Source organism: Passer montanus, unplaced genomic scaffold (assembly GCF_014805655.1).
Source record: "Passer montanus isolate IOZ18808 unplaced genomic scaffold, ASM1480565v1 scaffold122, whole genome shotgun sequence".
Taxonomy (NCBI): domain Eukaryota; kingdom Metazoa; phylum Chordata; class Aves; order Passeriformes; family Passeridae; genus Passer; species Passer montanus.
The window spans coordinates 458,127-477,532 of record NW_024358945.1 but is presented as its reverse complement, the minus strand read 5'-3'; the positions used below and the strand labels follow the sequence as shown (position 1 = coordinate 477,532).

At 42.1% G+C, this 19,406-nt stretch overlaps 1 protein-coding gene across 5 annotated transcripts in view; it reads right to left on the bottom strand.

The window, feature by feature from the left end:
* Nucleotides 1–19,406, bottom strand: part of SOX5 (SRY-box transcription factor 5) — a 607,462-nt gene that overhangs the window by 457,541 nt on the left and 130,515 nt on the right. For all 5 annotated transcript variants that reach the window (XM_039698241.1, XM_039698239.1, XM_039698237.1 and 2 more), the window contains exon 2: nt 932–1,018. The gene's annotated coding sequence lies outside the window, so the exon portion shown is untranslated. The remainder of the gene's footprint in view (nt 1–931; nt 1,019–19,406) is intronic.

The window sequence follows — 19,406 nt, the reverse complement described above, 5'->3', positions numbered from 1 at the left end:
ATGCCAAAAATGTGTCAAAAATGCACTCATGACATAGGGCAAGACATTTTGTAAGTTTAGGAAAGGAGTATAATTGACAAGAATCTGCAGTTAGAAAGACAGGCAATGAAGTAATTCCCCTTCTTGGTGCAACCTCCTCTGAAGCCCCCCTGCTTGCTAGTTGTGACTTATTACATAAGAAGGGTCTTGGCAAGGTGTCTGGTCCTTGATTCCCACAAGAAACAAGGTTAGAACAGACCCTCAGGAATTTGTCTGTCTAATAGGAAAAGTGCTGAAGTTAGGAAATGAAAACTGTATAACAACAGTCAACAGAGCTACCAGTATACATGGAGAATATATTAAAGCAAAAATCATTTTGGCATCAGGATCAACTGATGGCAAGAACTGGTGGGATTATCTGCATCTGAGTCTCCTGTCAGGCCAACAGCATTTAACCAGATTCTTCCCCATCCAGACTCCCTATTGACAACACCATATTTGTAAAAATTAGTACTTGGGATTAGATATTTACACAGCAACACTACTAAAATATTGCACATATATCCACAAAACAAAAACAAACAAAAACAACAAAACCAAACAAAACAACACTCCAGCCCCAAAACACTCCCATAGTTATCATATTGAATGTTTTGAATAGGTTGAAATAGAGCTGCAAAGTTGAATGAGTAACAGAAAGTACAAACTTACAATATTTACACTGAGAATGCACACCCTGGAGAATGCTTATTTACTGGCTGACATGCCCACTCTTCCCCCTCCTCCCCAGTCCAAGAGAGGGTGAGAAAAGCGGAGCACACTAATGTCTTTTGTGGTAACCTAGTAACCTTCTCCTTTTCCTCCACAAGCTCTTCCTTCACACCACACTCTTCCTTACTGCCAGCCCTCCAGAATAATTGCACTGTGTCTTTACAAGGCTTTGTTTTCCTACCCAGTGCAGAGGAGTTGGGGTTATTTTCAGTCTTGGAAAGCTTGTAAACAGGATCAAACAGGAACCCGGTCATCAGCAAGAGGAAGGCTAGAAAAATAAAAGCAAATGCATATCAACAATTTTATTTTAAAAAGAAAATGCATCCAAAACATGAAACAAAAGCCTGGGCTCTGCTAGACATCCCCCTCCCCATTCCTTTTCATTTAGTTCATGAACTCTTTTTTGCAGAACAGAGACTGGTGTAAATTAATGTGTGACCCAACATTCATCACGTGGAACAGCTGCCATAGAAATATGTAATGGCAAAAAAAAAAGTAGACATTATTAGAACTAAAGAAGCACCTCTTATCATGATAAATCAATACCAAGACTAAACTGGGAGAAAGATATGACTCCATATTCCTGTTTCTCTGGAGTGTTTAAGCAGCTCAAGTGCCCTGTCTGACATGCCTGCACAGTTAGCGGTGCCAGCGCCGTGCTGGGAGCAAGGAGTCCTCTGCACTGCTTCTGCTTTCAGCTGCCACTCTGTGGGTAGGTGGGTTACTCACACACTTACTCCATGACTTAGACACTGCCCTGAGGTTCTTGAGCTGCACCTGACCCTCCTGCACGGGAGCAGAGTGGCATCTCCCCAGAACAACCCAGCCCAGGGCTCCAGGGACTCGCAGTGCTCAGGGACCTCACAAACCCACTGCACCTCCACAGCTCAGGAGCACCAGCAGCTCAGAGCTCTCTGGGCACCTCCTGCAGTTGTGGTTGCAGTTTGGGGCTTGGGTCACCCCAGTCCTTCAGCAGGGAGGGGGGAAATGCAGCAGAAAGTGGCACAAAGTCTGCATGTGTAGGACGCAGAACAGGAATAAATCTGAGCTTGTGACAGGATACCCTGTGCTCACACAGAGCAAAGCTCATCTCAGATGGGGAGTGGCTGTCCTTCTAGCCAGGTTTGGCATCCCCAAGTTTTATTACAATTATTATTATCAAGTTAGTCTAACCAAAACAATTTGTAGTATGAAATATATGTATGAACACCAATAAGAATTTCTTTTATTTTTCAACTACAGCACACACACAAAGCCAAATTTTGCAATCAACATCCTTAATATAGAAATCCAGGAGCTTTTTCCTACTGATTTAACTTGAGAGAATCACTTTTCCAGTGCTACAGCTCAGAGAGCTCCAGGAAAAGCAGCAGCATGTAAGACCCCACCAAGATCAGGCTGGTGCATGATCAAGGTTCAGAAGACAACCACCCCGTGTTCCCTACTGAGCTCTGCATGCAGGCAAACTTGGTGAAGACAAACCTCAAAAATAAAATATTTTTGAGCAATCAGATGAACAAACAGAAATGTGTCTTCTGTATATTTTGTATAGAAATATCCTCAGTCATGAATTTCTGCTCTTGGAAAGATAACTATCTCTAAAGTCTGTGCTGAAGAAAGAGTGGGGGAAAGTCATTCCTCAATGAAGAGAAGTTATCAAAACTTTCTCCTAGCAAGATAGGTCAAGTTTTGTGGGACCTATTATACTACCTGTTCACCAGCATCACAAAGAACTGAAATACACCAATTTCCTAACTCTTATTACTTGTTTATCAAAATAACCATTCATTAACTAAACAGCATCATATAAAACCTTTATCTTCCTTCCCTGACCCACACATCATCAATGCAGCAGACATGGACCACGAGCTGAGAAAAGAACAAGCCCCACTCAATTCACTCCTAATTAGGATGAAACCCCAGGACAAAACAGGTCACAGGACAATCAGAACAAGTAACACTTGTTCACAGAATATTCCCCATTATGTTTTCAGCCTTTCCCAGCAACCTGGAACCACGTGCTGCCCCTGACCTCCTCACAGCAGCAGAATCCAAGGAAAGAGTAATACTCAATTTGCTCATTCTCTTGTTTGCTGCCACCAGCTCTGACCAGTGATACTTGCTTGTCCTTGTCCTGTCTCCTCCCTTAACACTCTTTACACAACTTATGATTTTCCATGGCCATAGATATTTCTAGGTTTTTGGAGAGGCTTTTCTTTCTAATTTCTCTGTACTTGGAAGTGACCTTCCACAACCTGGGCAGGCATAGACACAGAAAAACCAAAAACCAATCCAGTAGCATTAACAACCACCACCACCTGAATTGGAATCTCAGTTTTATTTGGGTTAGTCTACAACACTGTGACCCCCAGTTTAGTCCCATACAGACTTAAGCATTTTCTTCCTGGTAATTTTATCTACATACAACTTTCTAGCTGGTGTCAAGCAGCTTCAAAAGGGCTGTTTTATGACTGTTAGAAAAGACAAAGCAAAACTCAGGCTAACAACTGCCTACAAGCTTTGATGGGAATAAGATGATTTTTTTTTTCCGGGAGCAGAGCTGGAAATAACTGTATGGAAAAAGACCCTTTGAAAAAAATCAGATTTATTTGGACTAAGCAAACTTTAGTTAATTAGTTGAAGTAAAAATAAAAATGTGTTTTTAAAGATAAAAACCTACCTAATTCAACTGTTTATTAACAATGCCATGAAGCAATCACCAAACATTAACAGAGACTGCTGAAATTATGATTCTTGGCTACAGCCTTGAGTGGAGAGACAGAACCAGTAAAAACAGGGCCTGCTGCCATGTGAAGTAACCTAGAGCCTACTCTGCAATTAAACTCACTTTCATATTTACTGCAGTTTCCATAGGATGGACCTAAGAAAAATTCTGCTTTTAAACTGTTTCTTTGACTCTCTCTCTATTTCCATAACTAGCCCTACAATATTTTTGTTTCTACAGCAACATGGTTGGGAATCATTATTTGGGAGGACTGTGAGTGCACCATTCCAGAAACAAGCAACATCCCCTTGTACAGGAATTAAACTAACCCCTTCCAAAAAATTCTAATAAGAGAAAATCTTAGGTATAAAAATCTTGAATTGCAGCACACACCCTTACAAAGACTTTTACAACATAAGAGAAAGTGATACATTATATAGTATGTAAGATCTCCTAGAGTCAGTCTGATGTATTGTCTTATATTTGAATAAAGTATTTTTATTTAAACGTTGCCCAAATTTTAATAGGGGTGAAATCACAGCCATAGCCTTGAGTAGACCAAAGTCCTGCCTCTGACCACAACCTCCCCACATTCATCTCCACACAGCCCTGCCTGAAAATCTTCCACCATCTGCAAGTTCCATTGTTCCTGTCCTGTTTTTACCGAGGCCATCAGGAAGATGGCACAGAGTGACAAACACTGTGGTGACTTTTCTGTGATGATGACATTAGCTTGGGTTATATTTTTAGGAAGCAAAGAGAGCAAAGCCCCAGAATTGCTCTAGCAATTATCTGCTGGATATTTCTCAGGGATAAAAATAAAATTTAAAAATCAAACCCCAAGCACAGCACACGTTTTGCACAGAAAATGCAACATTTTACAGCAACTGTGGCTCACAGCTCACCACATTTCACCTGATGGTTAAAACTCCATCCAGTTGTGCATTACAGAGAATGAGAGAAACGGGAAACATGAGGGTTTGTGCATTCACTTTCATTTTCACAACAACTCCTCGAGGCTTACAGCTGTTTGTTTTTAACTCTTCAAGTCTTAAATCTGCCTATTAAAGCTTGAGCTGAATTAGTCAAGTGTTATAAAGAAAACTCTGTTGCTGCATGTTCTGCAAGTGAGATCTTCAGAATCTTGTAAATTCTTCTTCACTCTTAAGAAACAGAATGCATAAAAGAAAAAAGCATAAATGCGTTTGAAAACCTGTTGTCTTCAGAGAACTTCCACATTTCAAAAGCTGAGCTCTCATTTCACAAGCCAAAAGTCCAATCCACACAATGGCCCTTCAGAACACTGGTGTTGACAAGCCCTAGGAAGAATCACAGGCTGGCTCTGGATGCTTTTCCCACTTCAAAACAGTCCAAACTAGTCTAAACAGAGTGGGCTTGGGGGTTGTTTTAGAGTTGGGTTTTTTTGGTGGTTGTTTTGTTGTTTTTCAAGTAATTTTTGTGCTAGAAAAATACCAGGTGTCTTGTGCAAGACTCAGTACCTACCTGTTCATGTGGCTGGGCTCTAAGAGCAAAGTCAGTAGGTTTTATTGCTTTTGGGGGATTTTTTCCCTAGTTTTTCCTTTTTTTCTCTCTATTTTTTTTAATCTATTTGCCAAGCAGAGTCATTTATCCCCTATTAGATAAAGTATAATAGACTATACCGAAAGGGTCACTGGCCTTCCATTTAATGATATTGCCAGCACCAATCTACATTTTCCCGACAGTGTCCCTCAACACAGAATAAATGGCTGATCTCTTCACAATAACAGCTGATTTCTCTTTATTAAGCTAAAAAGGTCACCATTTTCTACGGCTGGGCCGCCCTGCACTATTGATAATTTTATGCATAAACAAATGGCAAATTTGTGCCACATAAATATGCATTAGCAATTACTTTTTCCTCGGGCAACGCTCGCCGCATGCAAATGTGTCCCTCACAGGGCCTGGTGGCTTTTGTTTTAGCTCTTGAACAGCCAAACAAAAGAGCACAATAAACAGTTTAAAAATTGTCAATCAATAGGAAATGCAAATGCAAAGGTAAATGGCAGGAAACTTGCCCAAACAAATAAAACTAAATCAAAAAATAAAAAAAGCCAAACAAAAATCATGCAAAGAAATACAGAAATAAATGGAAAGGACTCTCTCTTTTCTCCCCACTCTCTATCTACAACTCTGTTTTATTTTTTTTTTAATAGAGACACGTCTAAGGTACTCTTTGCACTGCGCCCAAACAAATAAAACTAAATCAAAAAATAAAAAAAAGCCAAACAAAAATCATGCAAAGAAATACAGAAATAAATGGAAAGGACTCTCTCTATTCTCCCCACTATCTACAGTTCTGTTTTATTTTTTTTTCATAGAGACATGTCTAAGGTACTCTAGCAGTGGAACCCACACGGAATCACCTAAAATGTACACATGGGTTGGGTATGTTTTAAGCTGGACCCACACTGGCAGGCAAAGGAAGCAAAAGAAGGATGTCTGCAAAAATTCATAGTGGTTCCACGACTTAGCTTCTCCTGGCTACAAATTTCCATTAAAGATCTTTAAAGAAATGTTACATTCAGAAGAATCACTGAAAAAAGCTTCAGTATCTTCTGCAAATTAGTGATTTGGGATTTTATTACTGGGCAAGTGCTCAGAAAATACCAAGCTATCCGTAACTACACACAGACATCTGTAGTGACTGCCTAATAAATGTTGTCACTTGAGAAAGTTGAACTACATGTAATTTCCTTTACCCCAGGGACAGAAAGCTTGATTTTCCCTTGTCTTATCCTTGGGCTACTCAATTCCGACAGCAAGTCAAAGTTGTGTGGAAGAGGCAGGATAAAGGGAAAACATCAGAGCCAGACACTAAATTGGTATGACCACAGAAAACCAAAGCTGACAATTTTAGGAGGACTGATGATTCCTTTGAATTCTCCCCTTCTGCAGAGGAGCTCCAGTGCTGCAGAGGACAGAGTGTGACACAGGCAGTGATTGTTATTGTTTGTAGGCAGGCCACTGCACGTGGGCAAGGAACCCAGCTCAGGGATGCAGGAACAACACATTGTGCACAAAAATAGGCCAAGGGCACCTCCATGACCCAGCCAGGAAAGCTGCTTTCCTTCCACACAACTTCTGAGACAGAAACTTTATTTTTATGACTCGGATGGGGAAATGGAAAGGCATGAGGGATAGCCAGCAGTGTGAGCTGCATCTCAATCTACAAGTGCTTATGAAGAAGCCAAACTTAAAATAAGTAGGCTTGCCTTCTGGTCTTATAAAACAAAAACAAAACAAAGCAAAAAAAAAAACCAAACAAAAAAAAAAACCAACAAAACACCAAAACCAAAAATGCAACGAAAAAAAAACAAACCAAACAAAAAAAAAAACCAACAAAACACCAAAACCAAAAATGCAACGAAAAAAACGAAAAAAAACCCCCGCAACCCCCCAAAACCAACAACAACAAAAAAAAACCACACAAAAAGAACCACCAAAACACAAAAACACGCATGCCCCAACAAAGCAAACCAGGAATATAATGTAGTTCAACAGAAATTGAAGAGATTAATCATGTGCTCCAAGTGTTTCCCATATAGGGGATATCATACAGCAGGTAACCCACATACACAAATTTGTCTGATGTTACTGTCCAAGGGTTTTATTTTTAGCAAATGGGAATGTTCCTGTCAATGTAAGCATTCAGCAGCAATCCTACGTTTTTCCCACCCAATCAGCTGTCATGGAATGACAATTTCACAGAATTCATTTCCATGAATTATACTAAAAACCAACAAGCTGATAAATATAAGTTTTTTTGCCAGTTAATTCAGCTCGTTTCTTGCCTTTCGCTTCCCCTGGTTTTGGCTTGGATGATTTTGTAACACCACTTTACAACAGGACTTTTGATCCTGATAGAACCTGATAGAAGTGTTAAAGGCCACAGTGGCAGTAGTAATTTTATTTAATTACTCTCTTTCTAAGAGCACTCTTCCACATGGTCCAGTATAGGAGAAGCTGCACCAAGCACAGGACAAGATATGCTCTCCCAAAAAGAAAGTCTTCATTTTAGGCTTTGAGCCAAGAGCACTCCCACACCACTAACACGTTGCAGCCACAAATCCACAACTTGCAATTTCTCTAAATGGTGACAAGATGATCAATTCAACATAGTACATATGTGAGATATATAGAAATGCCCTCTTGCCATCAACCTTTCTTGGCTCTGCTTTTTCCCTTATCATGCACCAAGAAAAAAAAATGTTGATAATAGCACCTCCTGCTTTGGGTAAGTCAAGGCTCACCCAACAACTGCATCCCAAAGGGAGCATCTTCAGTAAAAAAAACACTCTGCCTTCTCCACCTGGCCTTGGAGCTGCTCCTTAAACATGCCAATGCTGTCCAGGGGCACCCACCTGCTGGCAGGCTCCCTGCAAATCCCAAAGACTTCAGAAATAACATCTTGCAGAAATTTGCATACCACTTAGTTAAGCTGAATGTGATTGAGAGACCCATGGTTATACACAAAGTTCTCCTGAGGTCATCAAGAGAGTGAAAAAAGGCATAAGCAGGTATGCTAAAGCAAGATCAAATAAATTGTTTAAATGTCACTGCAAAGGTAGTTCTCACGAATGTCTCTGTGGCCAGACTGCTGCCATTAACACAGTTAGAAAGTCTGTAATAGGAAGGAAATTATTACTACATAAAATATTCCTACAAAGAGAGACTGCTGCAGAATTGAAATGAAAAGATGTAGCTCAATCTGTTAATGCCCATCCCACATGTGTGAATGTGATGAGCAGTGGAGAATGAAATGCCTGTTAAATCTCTGTTAACAAGGGTATTTTAAATAGTATACATGGGTCCTTCTGTATTGGTTCCATGTCTTAACAAAATCTGATAGGGTTATCCATGTTAAACCCCAAAACTAGCAGTAGCACTATCAAAACAAGACCTCCAAAGAACATACCAAGAGATGGCCATTTTCTACAACAGTGGGTGGAGTTGTTTTTGTGAGAAGGATGCAGCTCAAGAGAGTGAGAGAGGAATAGAGAAGAAACTATTTTTGTCAAATTCAAGCTCTCTAGCTGTCTCTCCCAACAATTTCAGCTTCTACTCTTGTTTTCTAGCCCCCATTTTCAATAACAGTTATTGTCACTAGTGGTTAAAAGAAGTTTTTCTTTTAAAAAAGTCAGAAATGAGCACTCACAACTACAATCTTCATAGAAACATGCTTTTAATATCAAGGATTGCCATTAAAATAAAAAAAACTTAACAGCTTTCCTAAAAATTTTTAAAGTTAAAGCTTTCTGGCAACAACAAGCTTCTTTAAGAACTTTAATACTGCACAGAACTGTCATTGATAGTGTCCAAATACTTACTGAGTATATTTTTATGTGTTCATACACTTGGGAAAAAGGTAACTAGTTGACAATACAGATGCTGACACATCTGCATGCCAGGCTTTTAGAATTTAGCCATATACCCACTCTTCCCTTGATGCCATGGTATTACATCATCACACACGTGCACACAACACACCTGAGGGTACTCAAAAGGAACAAATTTCAAGCATTACAGATTAATCCTACTTCTTCCCCCCTCCAGACTAAGTATTAGCACTTGAAGATGTGTCCCCCTAATTCAGCTACAGCCCTCCTCTTTGATGCTTCATTCTTCTCCCTTCAATTCATTGCTTTCAGTTGTTTTGAATTGGGAAACAACAAAAACTGTCAGCAAGAATTTAGTGTGAATTAGTATCAGAAAATTAGTGGGTTTTTTTTAATTAAAGAAAATGTGATGTTTTTGTTCTCCAAATCTCCTCCTTCCTCTTCTCTCTCCACCCCAAGAATAATCAAAATGTGCTTCTGCAATCATAAGACTTGAACAGACTTCATAAGACTTGAACAAATGAACTGCTTGGCTTCATATGTTGCCATTCATGACCTGAGCCACTTTTTTTTTTTTTTTTAATCACTCTCATTTACACAGCTTAAATCATTCTTGGATGACCTTGAAGTGTGCATGGAGGAAATCACCTCTTGCCCTTTGCAAGCACCGATGGGAATGCTGCCCAAGGCTGAGGAACAGGGAGCTCTCCATTTACACACAGGCAGAAAGGGCTTGCTGAAAATCACTGCAACAGACTGAATGGCCTCGTAGGATGGGCATGCTACCCTCATTGTGCCAGCCTGCTTCACGAGCCTCTTCCAGCAGCTCCTGTGAGTCACGGAGCGCTGCCAGGTTCTGCTCTGGGAAGTGCTGCAGAGGCAGTGCAATGTCACACCCTTCTGCTTGCTGCCAGATTGCAAAGGAACTGAACTCCATGCAAAGACCTAAAGCACAGCAAAGCAGCATGATTAAAGAAATGGAGTAATGGGCTGGCAGCAGCTGAGGAGAAACAAGTATGGGTGAAGATGAGAAAGACAGAAATTACTTTAGGACATGCCAAGACTGCCAGAGGCCACTACCCTCACAGCTGGGAGTAGCTGCTGGATTTCTGACTGACTCACCCATCTGCTGCTGTCCACAGCTGGCAGAAACCAGCAGGACTCTGCTGTAACTATCTGTAAGTAACAGCCCTCTGATGACCTAAGTGAGAGGAAAGGGGTGGTAGACCTCTACAACATTTTCAGCTTAATATTGTGAAATTCTCTGCTGAAAAAATATTGAGCCAAAGTGAGCATCCAACAAAATACTGTGCTATAAGATTTCACCATCATTCCTTATTTAGCTGTTGGAAGCCCAAGCAAAGATTCAGTCTTTGTGCATACAGATTGCAATACTCTCTAATTATATGACCAAATTCCATTTTTTTTCTAGGAGAATATCACCCCAGAAGAGCCAGCTCTGGGAAGGAACATGAGCTTTCATTTCAGTTGTCAGGTGGACCATGAACTCATTTGTTTTAGGTACTGGAACACTAGAACTGAAGGCAGCAGAGATTTGCAAGCCAAAAGGAGAACAGTTCTGCAGGAATCCAAAAGCTCACAGGAAGCCCTTTGTGGTCCATGCCCCACTTTCTGACCGCTGCACCTGAACATATACTTTGCTATATTTTACACTCAAGTGATGCTTTATTTTAGAGATATGAACAGCTACAATGAAGTGAAAACAAAGTTTTGAGAAGTCAGATCTGCCCCAGCTGCCTTTAGAGCCTGTCACAGGAATTACCTTCCCTCCACATCAAATGGAGGTGGAGGTACCTCCAGGGACTTGCACAGGGAATTTAATTCCAGGTAAACTCTGCATTTCCTTCTCTCTGCTGACTGAACAGAGGCTGAAGCAAGATTCCTCCAGTTATCATCATGGAGAGCTCACAGAAAAGGCTAAATGTGGTATTCACATTCTCTGAACAGAGACAATTTTCTCTCCCAGGATTTTTCCTGGGGAAGGCAGTGAGAAGCTCAGAGAAGAAGAGGAAACAATTCTTATCTTTACTTGCTGCTCCTGTTGTTTGGCACATAGAGAATGTGTTATGGAGATTGTTTACCAAGAGTGATTTGTTAATTGGATTCTGCTGATGATTATTTAAATAGATTGGCCAATTAGGTCAAAATTGTGTCATGGCTGTCTGAAGCAAGTCACAGGTTTTTCTTTAGTATAGTACAGTATCTCTTTGATACAGTGTAGTATTAGTGTAACATAGAATAGCTTAATAAAGCATTTGTTCAGCCTTCTGAACCATGGAGTCAGAGCACATCATTCCCTGCATTTGGGCCACCCTGCATCAACAGCTAAGGGCCTGCATCCACCTGGGACCAACCACTCCCCTGAAAGCCCAATCCTGCCACAGTCTGCCCCAGGCCACTTTGGAGCCTGGACTGCCACAGGGCTTGGCCTTCCTCGTGCACAGCAGCATCACTTTGGAAGAAGGGTAGAAAATACCTTTTTTTTCTCAGGTTTTCCCTAAAACAAGTGGCAAAGGCACAGCTCTGGGTAGCAGAAGTTCAGACACTTTCACATAATCCAGCAACTCCCTAAGGCAGATAAATAGTCAGAATTAAGCAGGCTTCAGTGAACTGGATTGCTGCCAGGATTTAGGATGACTGTGGCTATACAGGTAGAATTTGACTGAACTGTTTTCTTCCCCTCAAAAAACTTCCCTCATCTGTAAAACAGAGTACCACCAAGATAGATGTTGTGAGAATCAATTAACATCCTTACAACACACAGATTACACAGTGATAAGCATCACAGAGGAGGCTATAGGAAGTTATTAATTTTCACAGCTATTGGTTGTACCAATAATATTACAGAATTTCTGTTTTTAAGCTGGGGTTTGGATGTGTACAGAATATGCCTGCCACAGAGACACACAAAAAGGATTAAGAAAAATATGGAATATCTTCTCGTTCTGTCAGCACTGTCATTTCAGTGGTCTGATATGTGATCATGTAATTAAAGACTGTATCATAATGCATATGCACAAAGGGGCTGAATTAAGGTTGTGCAGGCAAATCTAATTCTGGCATTTCCTATGCTTTGAGAGCCTGACTTCACAATCTTAGCGTTCATTTATCCAACACTTTCTGTATGTAATACCATACATTAGATACACGTGTCAGGAGCACCTTCCCCATTGCTGCTCACTCTGATTTTGGGAGATATCATTTTATGAACACGCACACATTGCAAAAGCAGGACAATGCAGAGCCATGCCCAGTGACCATCTTCCCTCCTAACTCATGGCATTGCTCACTGCCATTGATTTAACCACAAGAACAACCAAATGCTTTTTTTCTCATGTGCCACTTCAGTCTGGCTTATCCTCAGGGAAAGGCACTTTTTCTCCCCTCTTACAATTTCAGTATTTTCTCTACTTCCCGAGCACAGCTTTCATTCCAGCCCTTACACAACTCGCAGGAAGAGCTCCATTAAGGCACTGTGCTGTGCTCTCCTGCCCTGGCACTGCCTGTTTTGTCTGCCAAGCTCTGGCCATGCACTGGTGCTTACTTACCCAGTTCCTGCATTTTCCAGCCTGCACTGCGTGCCCTCCCAGCCCCTGGAGCACTGATTCTAGCTGGGATCCTTGTAACACACAGGTCATTTTGCCAGCTAAGCCCCAAGGGAGGTGCTTCACTCCCAGACAGGAGATGTGCCAGCTCAGTCCATGTGCACCATTTATTCCCCACTCACTGTCCATGGTTCCACACCTCTGTTAGTCACTGATACCTTAAACACATCATCCAAAACAAACCCCAAAACCTCACATGATCAGCTTTAAATACTACCACACTGCTGCAGTACACACACACACAGTCTGCAGTGAGAACCAGGCGCTCTCAGCTAAGCTTTTCCTACAGCCCCACGTGCAAAATGCACTGCTTGCTCAGGTTTTTGCATGTGTTCTCTGGTGTACAAATACTGCACTCTTTCTGTACCTTGTGAGGCAGGTGAGCATGCCCTCACTGAGGGAAAAATCACCCTGGTTTGCACTAATGACAGCCACAGTGAACTCCAGGACTGAAATAATGGGAATTTCCTCTTGCACAGTTCCATAAAAACAACGTTGAGCACTCACAGACACTGAAATCACCTTGAATCTGAGCTTCCTGAGAGGCAGTTTGCAGTCTCACACAGTTAACAGTCTAGATCCTTTCCTCCTCCTCACACCAGTTTTCTCTCTCAATTTCATAGAATACAACCTACAGTTGTCCTAGAATTTCAGAAAGTGATAATTTTCTGTAGAGGTAGTTTATCTGACATTGGGCCTATAGCACAGGAGGGCACTTGTAGCTTCTAATCATCTCCTCCATCTGTTCACCATAAGCAATGTTGATCTTCAAATTACACAACCTACACAATCCTGAAGGAGTCTCTTACTTTCCGGGAGGACAATCTGCTCCTTCCCTCCCCGTTTACTGCAGCCTGCAGGAGCCTTGCACTGCTGCACATACGGAGAGCAGGAACATCCCAATCCACCCCAAACGACCCCGAGAGGCTGAATCAGTCCACCAAAATAGGCAGAGGCTGCAGCTCCCCAGCAGACTCCCCTTCCCTGCAGATCTGTGAACCCATCCTCTGCAGCACAGACCCTGCAGCGAGGCTCTGACCATCAGCGTGGTCCTGGACACTGCTGGGAGTGTCAGTGCCTTGTGGGGTCTGACACGCTGCCCCAGCAGCCTGTCCTGAGCCATGCTCAGGCCAAGAATACTTGGCACCTTCCTCTGATTTGTGGTCAGTGTGTGTCAGTCCACCAGGATGGCTCACACCCCTATCATGTAAAGAGGAGTGCAGGAATCTTGGATGCTGATACCAGCAGTGGCAGTGCTCTCGAGCCTGGATTCAGGAAACAGATTAATTCCTCTCCCAGGCCAAGCAGCCTGATCCTTGCTTCAGGCATTCAGCCTTGGAGCTGCCCCAGCCCAGCATCACAGCACCCACAGCTCTCCCCACGCTCTGCAAGGTGCTGCACCAGCCAGGAGCCAGCTGGCAGCAGCACACTCCTTTGTCTGCCCAGGAGACAGCCATTCCAGAGCTGGAAGGCAACGGGGGAGGCTTCCAGGAGAGGAAACAGCAACCACCACAGGAAGGGGTGAATTTGGGAATTCTAACGCCCGACCACAGGTGCCCCATGAGCTCAGATCAAATGGGAAGCAGTTAATACAGTTAACACAGAGAAAAAAAACCTCAGTTATCTGGCTCTCCGGAGCATCAAATGAACCTTTTACATGAAAGATTTTTAGTGATAGAGGATCTTGGGATGTTTTCTTACGGTAGAGAAAGTTTACTTGTGGTAGCATGTGTCCTGTTCCATCGCTACTTGCTGGTTACCACCAGCCACTGAAGGCAGGAGGATGTGATAAGTGGCACAAAAACTGCAAAATATGTTGTGCTGGCTGCGCATTAATTGATATTTGGGGAGAAGGGAAGAAGTGAACCCACCACACGTGTTAAAGTTGTGCTGGCTGCGCATTAATTGATATTTGGGGAGAAGGGAAGAAGTGAACTCACCACACATGTTGAAAAAAATCCCAAACAAAATAAAGCCCCAAAAAGTCACCCAAAACCAAAGCAGGTCCGTGTGCCCTTTAGCCCAAAGATGCTCCACAACACGGAGCTGAGCCAGGGTAAACGAGCCCAAGCAGGGACAGACAGACTGTCAGTGACACTTCAGAGTTAACAGGATGTAGTTAGGGGCTGCCACCACAGAACTGATGTGGATGTTCCTGAGCACAAGCTATTGCACCTTTCTTAAAGCCCCATCTCCTGCACATCTATCAATGCACAGAAATTCAGCTTTCATTGCATCTCTATTAGGTCTCTATCCCTCCTGCTTCTGGGTAAAGCTGGCAGAAGCTCTACTGACTTAAGGCCTGAAGTAAAACAAAGACATCATGGTGGTTTTGCTCCAATCCCAATGTTTCTAAATCAAGTCTTGGAATTTTTTTGACTAGGCACTTAAAAAAAAAAAAAGATCTGGCCTTATATTACAGAAAACTCCTCCAGGTATTTGAAAGTTGAGGCATAAACAGCCAAGGACACCAGGCATGAGTACAGAGGGATGACTAGCAGTGTCTTACCCCCATCTGCCCCCAGTCTGGCAGGCCCCAAGGACACCAGGCATGAGTACAGAGGGATGACTAGCAGTGTCTTGCCCCACATCTTCCCCCAGTCTGGCAGGCAAACCCAAAAATGTGGCACTATGGCTTTTCCTCTGCTCTCAGCACCATACCCATACTACAATGTACTTTTTTTAGTTACTTCTGCCTTACAAATGGAGCCTTTATGCAGAAATGCCTGCAAGAAACAAAACCTTCCAGACATGCTCTGGTCTTGGGCAGTTTTTCTCCAGGCATGAGAAGCAGTGTGGAGCAGGCTGTACCCATCTACAATCCCAGTGCTCAAAGCCTTTAATTCAACCAACATTGTGATGAGCAAGGATTTGATGTCCAAATGTTTCTTTGTCTGCACTGTTTTTAACTACTGGCTGCAACAACTAAGGTGTCTGTGGGTCCTCTTAGGTTAAAATTGAATTTGGTTTGCAATGGGCTTGCAGACAAGAAGCAACATAGAATATGCATTTCATTATTCTTGCTTCACATACATAGATGTTCACACACTCTATTTATATGGTCAAAGGCTATAAAACCATTTCAGTAGCTACACAAAACAATTCCAAATCAAGCAGATAATTATTAAAATTTCCAGATTATCAAAATACCTTTTTTTTTCTTTTTTTTTTTTAATGTCAAGATGGCTAAAATTCAAAACGGGTCAGAGCAGATTTGCTTTTCTGGGGTGTTAACTTTCACAGGTAGCAGTGACTGACAGCTGCTACTGCCTTGGCAGGGATATCTATGGGTCCAGCAGGTTTGCAAGCATGTTTTAAGCAAGGGTTTGTACTGCAGCAACAGGGAAATATTAAGTTAGGCTGAGGCCTAAGCTAGGCTCATTGGTGAGCCTTAGCTACAAAGGAACAGGTTCCTACACAGCAACTTTTTCAGTCCTTGGCTTAGGAAGAGCTGACTAATTCTGAGAACAAACAGGACATCAATAAAAACACCCCAGCATGGGGGTTATCTCCAAAGGACTAGCTGAAATTTCTGATTTTCAGTTCAAAAGACAACGTGGCTTTCCCAGTGCCCAGGGAAGGTGACCTAGAGACACAGCTGTGGTGGGCACAAGTCACAACAGTCCTTCCCCTGCAGTCCCCACAATCCTGCAGGGAACACAATCCTGTCTGTCCTGTGCCCAGCAGAGCCAAGCAGAGGTGGTTCACTGCCTGGCCAGGGACCAAGCCTTCACCCTGCCAGCTCCAAACACACCCCACTTTAAGAGCTATACATTAAAATGAAAAAAACTTAAACCCCAAGTTTCAACACTTTCTGCTAACTATGCTGCAGCACTCGTAAGCTAATCCTCTTTTAATATTTTTAATTAATATTAATTAATGCATAGAAAGTCTTCCAAGCCTAGTAAAACCACAACTTAGAAACATTCCAGCACTGCTAGGCAGAGACCAAGTTCCACTGCAAATGGTTGTACCTTTTCTGCTTTTAACAGCACAAAGCAGAAATAGAAAGAATCAAATGGCAAGAACTTCAGGGAGATAAAAATGAATTTTCCAAAAGGTAAGAGTGTGACTACTGGCGTGGAAAACAGTAGCAAGACAGAATAAAAGCTCAGAAATAAGTCTGAGAAGCTTGAATGTTGTTGCAGAAGAGAGTGGAAACCACTCAGATGTGGTTAACTGTGGTGGGATGTCTCTGTGTGCCAGGGATGCTGGTGGCAATACAATTAATATTCCAGGAACAAAAGCAAAAGGAAGTGGGTTTCAGTGTGGTTTTTAACTCAGACCCTGGGGGAAAGGTATTAGTTCAAGCCTGGAACAAATCTCTGGAAATTAATGATAAATCAGACAGAGGGGTCAATGTATTATAAGGGACACATCTAAAGCCATTATTTTATAACAGCTGATGGCAATAGCTGCTCAGGAGGGAAAAAAATAAAATGCTGATTTTACAGATATTTGGAGGGGGGGAATTAGCACTCTAGGGAAAAAGGGCAGGAAAGATGGCAGGATACAAAGGTCCACCAAGATTTATTGAAAACCAGAGGGGAAATGTAAGCTAAGGGGAATGAACATTCAGTGCACACAAAACAGACACCACCAAACACAATAATCAGAGAGAATACGAACACAGCCTCTATAAAATAAAAATAAAACCAAAATTTTAGAAAAGGCAGCTCACCAACAAGAGCAAAAGCATCACTGCAGTCCAAGAGTGAAGGGGCACAGAGCAAGTAGCCCTGTGATTCCAATCACAGCTCAGCCATACTGACTAGACATTCCCCCCTGCCTCCTTCTGACTACCACTGGCTAGGTAATAGCAAGCTTAATACATCTGGATTTATGATTAAAGAGTACTTAGAAAAGATTGATTTGCCCTGCCCGACAGCAAACATGAATAGCCTGGAAAAAAGAAATAAAGGGTTAGAAATCACACAGACTTCAGAAGACATGAAAAGGGACAAAAGTACTGGCCTTAGTGGCTTTTATTTGAACAGAATAAGTCCACCCCCAACCTTCAGATTACATACCCCTTTGTAGCAGAGGCAGGATAATAAAATGCTGTGTAGAATGATATCTACATGAATCTTGCCCGAGAAGAAATTACTGAATGCATAAACAAACTTTTCCATCCTTCCATGCCTTGCATACTACACTCTTTAAACACATGCATCAATGCTAAAAAAACTTCAGTGGAGCAGGTTAAAACACATTCATGGGGCACCATACTCTATTATTTACTTGTCAAACATCACATTCAGTCAAGAGGGGTTGGCTTTCAGAGAAGTCAGATAATATTGAATGTCAGAATCCAGTTCATAATAAGTGGTATCTAAGTGCAACAAGCCATTACACCACTAAGCATAAAAATCTCCTATTCAGTGCTAATCAAAATACATAAAAGGTGCTAAATCTTGGCACCTGGAAGAGGAATTAATCTGTTTCCTGAATCCAGGCTCGAGAGCACTGCCACTGCCGGTGTCAGCATCCAAAATTCCTGCACTCCTCCTGACATGATGGGGGCTGTGACAGCCATCCTGGTGGACTGACACACTGACACATGCTGACCACAAATCAGAGGAAGATGTCAAGTATTCTCTACCAGCCAGCTGTCCACAAAATAAAATGCTGCTGCTCTGGTGATGGAAAGGGAGGGCTCAGCTGGTCGTGTGCTGAGTGATCTTCAGCTTCCTTTGGAGAGGGAGCCGAGCAGCGCGGAGCTCTGCAATCCCCCACCTATCATGTGCTGCAACAGCCAGGACTTCATCCTCAGCAGCTGTCAACTCAACATTTTCAAGAGCAACAAATTCATTAAAATGGCATAATTATGGCTGAAACTTTCCGTGATACCCAGGACATTTAATCACACGGCTCCGCTTCAAATCAACCAAGTCTCCAATACTTCAACCGGTCTTAAAAAATCCAGACTACATATCTGGATATTTGTCAAATGCCACAAATTATTCAGATTATTAAAAAGGTCTTATCCTTAAATTACTCTTCTACTTTTGAAATGCAGATCCCATAGTAACAAAACTTCAAGAGAAAAGAATTCAGAAGAACAAAATTAAAAAGGACTACACATGGTATGATACCGATCTATCGGGAGAGATCAGATGATAAAAATTAAACAGCATTGGGAACCAGTCACTGGTAAATTAAAATCAAACTAAGCAAAAATCCCATTAAAACCCATCAACTTTCACAGGTACCCAGCAGCAGAAGTACTATGGGCCACAACCTGAGGCACCAATTTTATTGGAGTTAGCCAAAAGCACAGAACAAACACAACTTGGATGGTGAGAAAACACAAAGCAAAGTGTATGACCATTTCTTCAACATTTGCATCCAAATTACAACTGCCCAAACAAACCTCCAGCTCCTCATGTCCTTTTTAATTTGCAACATGAACATTTCCTGCAGTCCAACAACCTGTTTTGCCCGAGCACTGAGCACTAAAATTTCCTATTAGAAAAGCCGATGGCAGTTCTCATTATTTATTTCCTCTTAAATTCAAGTAGAAATCATTATGTAAAATTTCATATTTGGAAAGGATAAAACACATCTGAGACAAGTTGGGGTAAAATAAACTGGTAGTTACCTGCAGCTGCTCATGGGTGTATGAAACATTAGGAAAAATACAGGAGATGGAATTTAATGGGCAAAGTGAAGGCAAGACTGCCAAAGGTAAGTGGGAAAAGAAAAGATTACACAGGGTTTGCATTTTCTCCCATCAATATCACTGTAGGGCACTGGATATATATGAGAAAAATATCTGCAATTCCACAGCACAACCAAATGTCACCACTCCCCTCTCATTGCTGGTGTCACAATGAACAGCACACAGCCTGCTGTACCCCTGTGCTCCTCGGGTGGGATTTCCCCTCCGCAGAACTGGTTGCATTATTTAGTCCCTTTCCCTCCCCT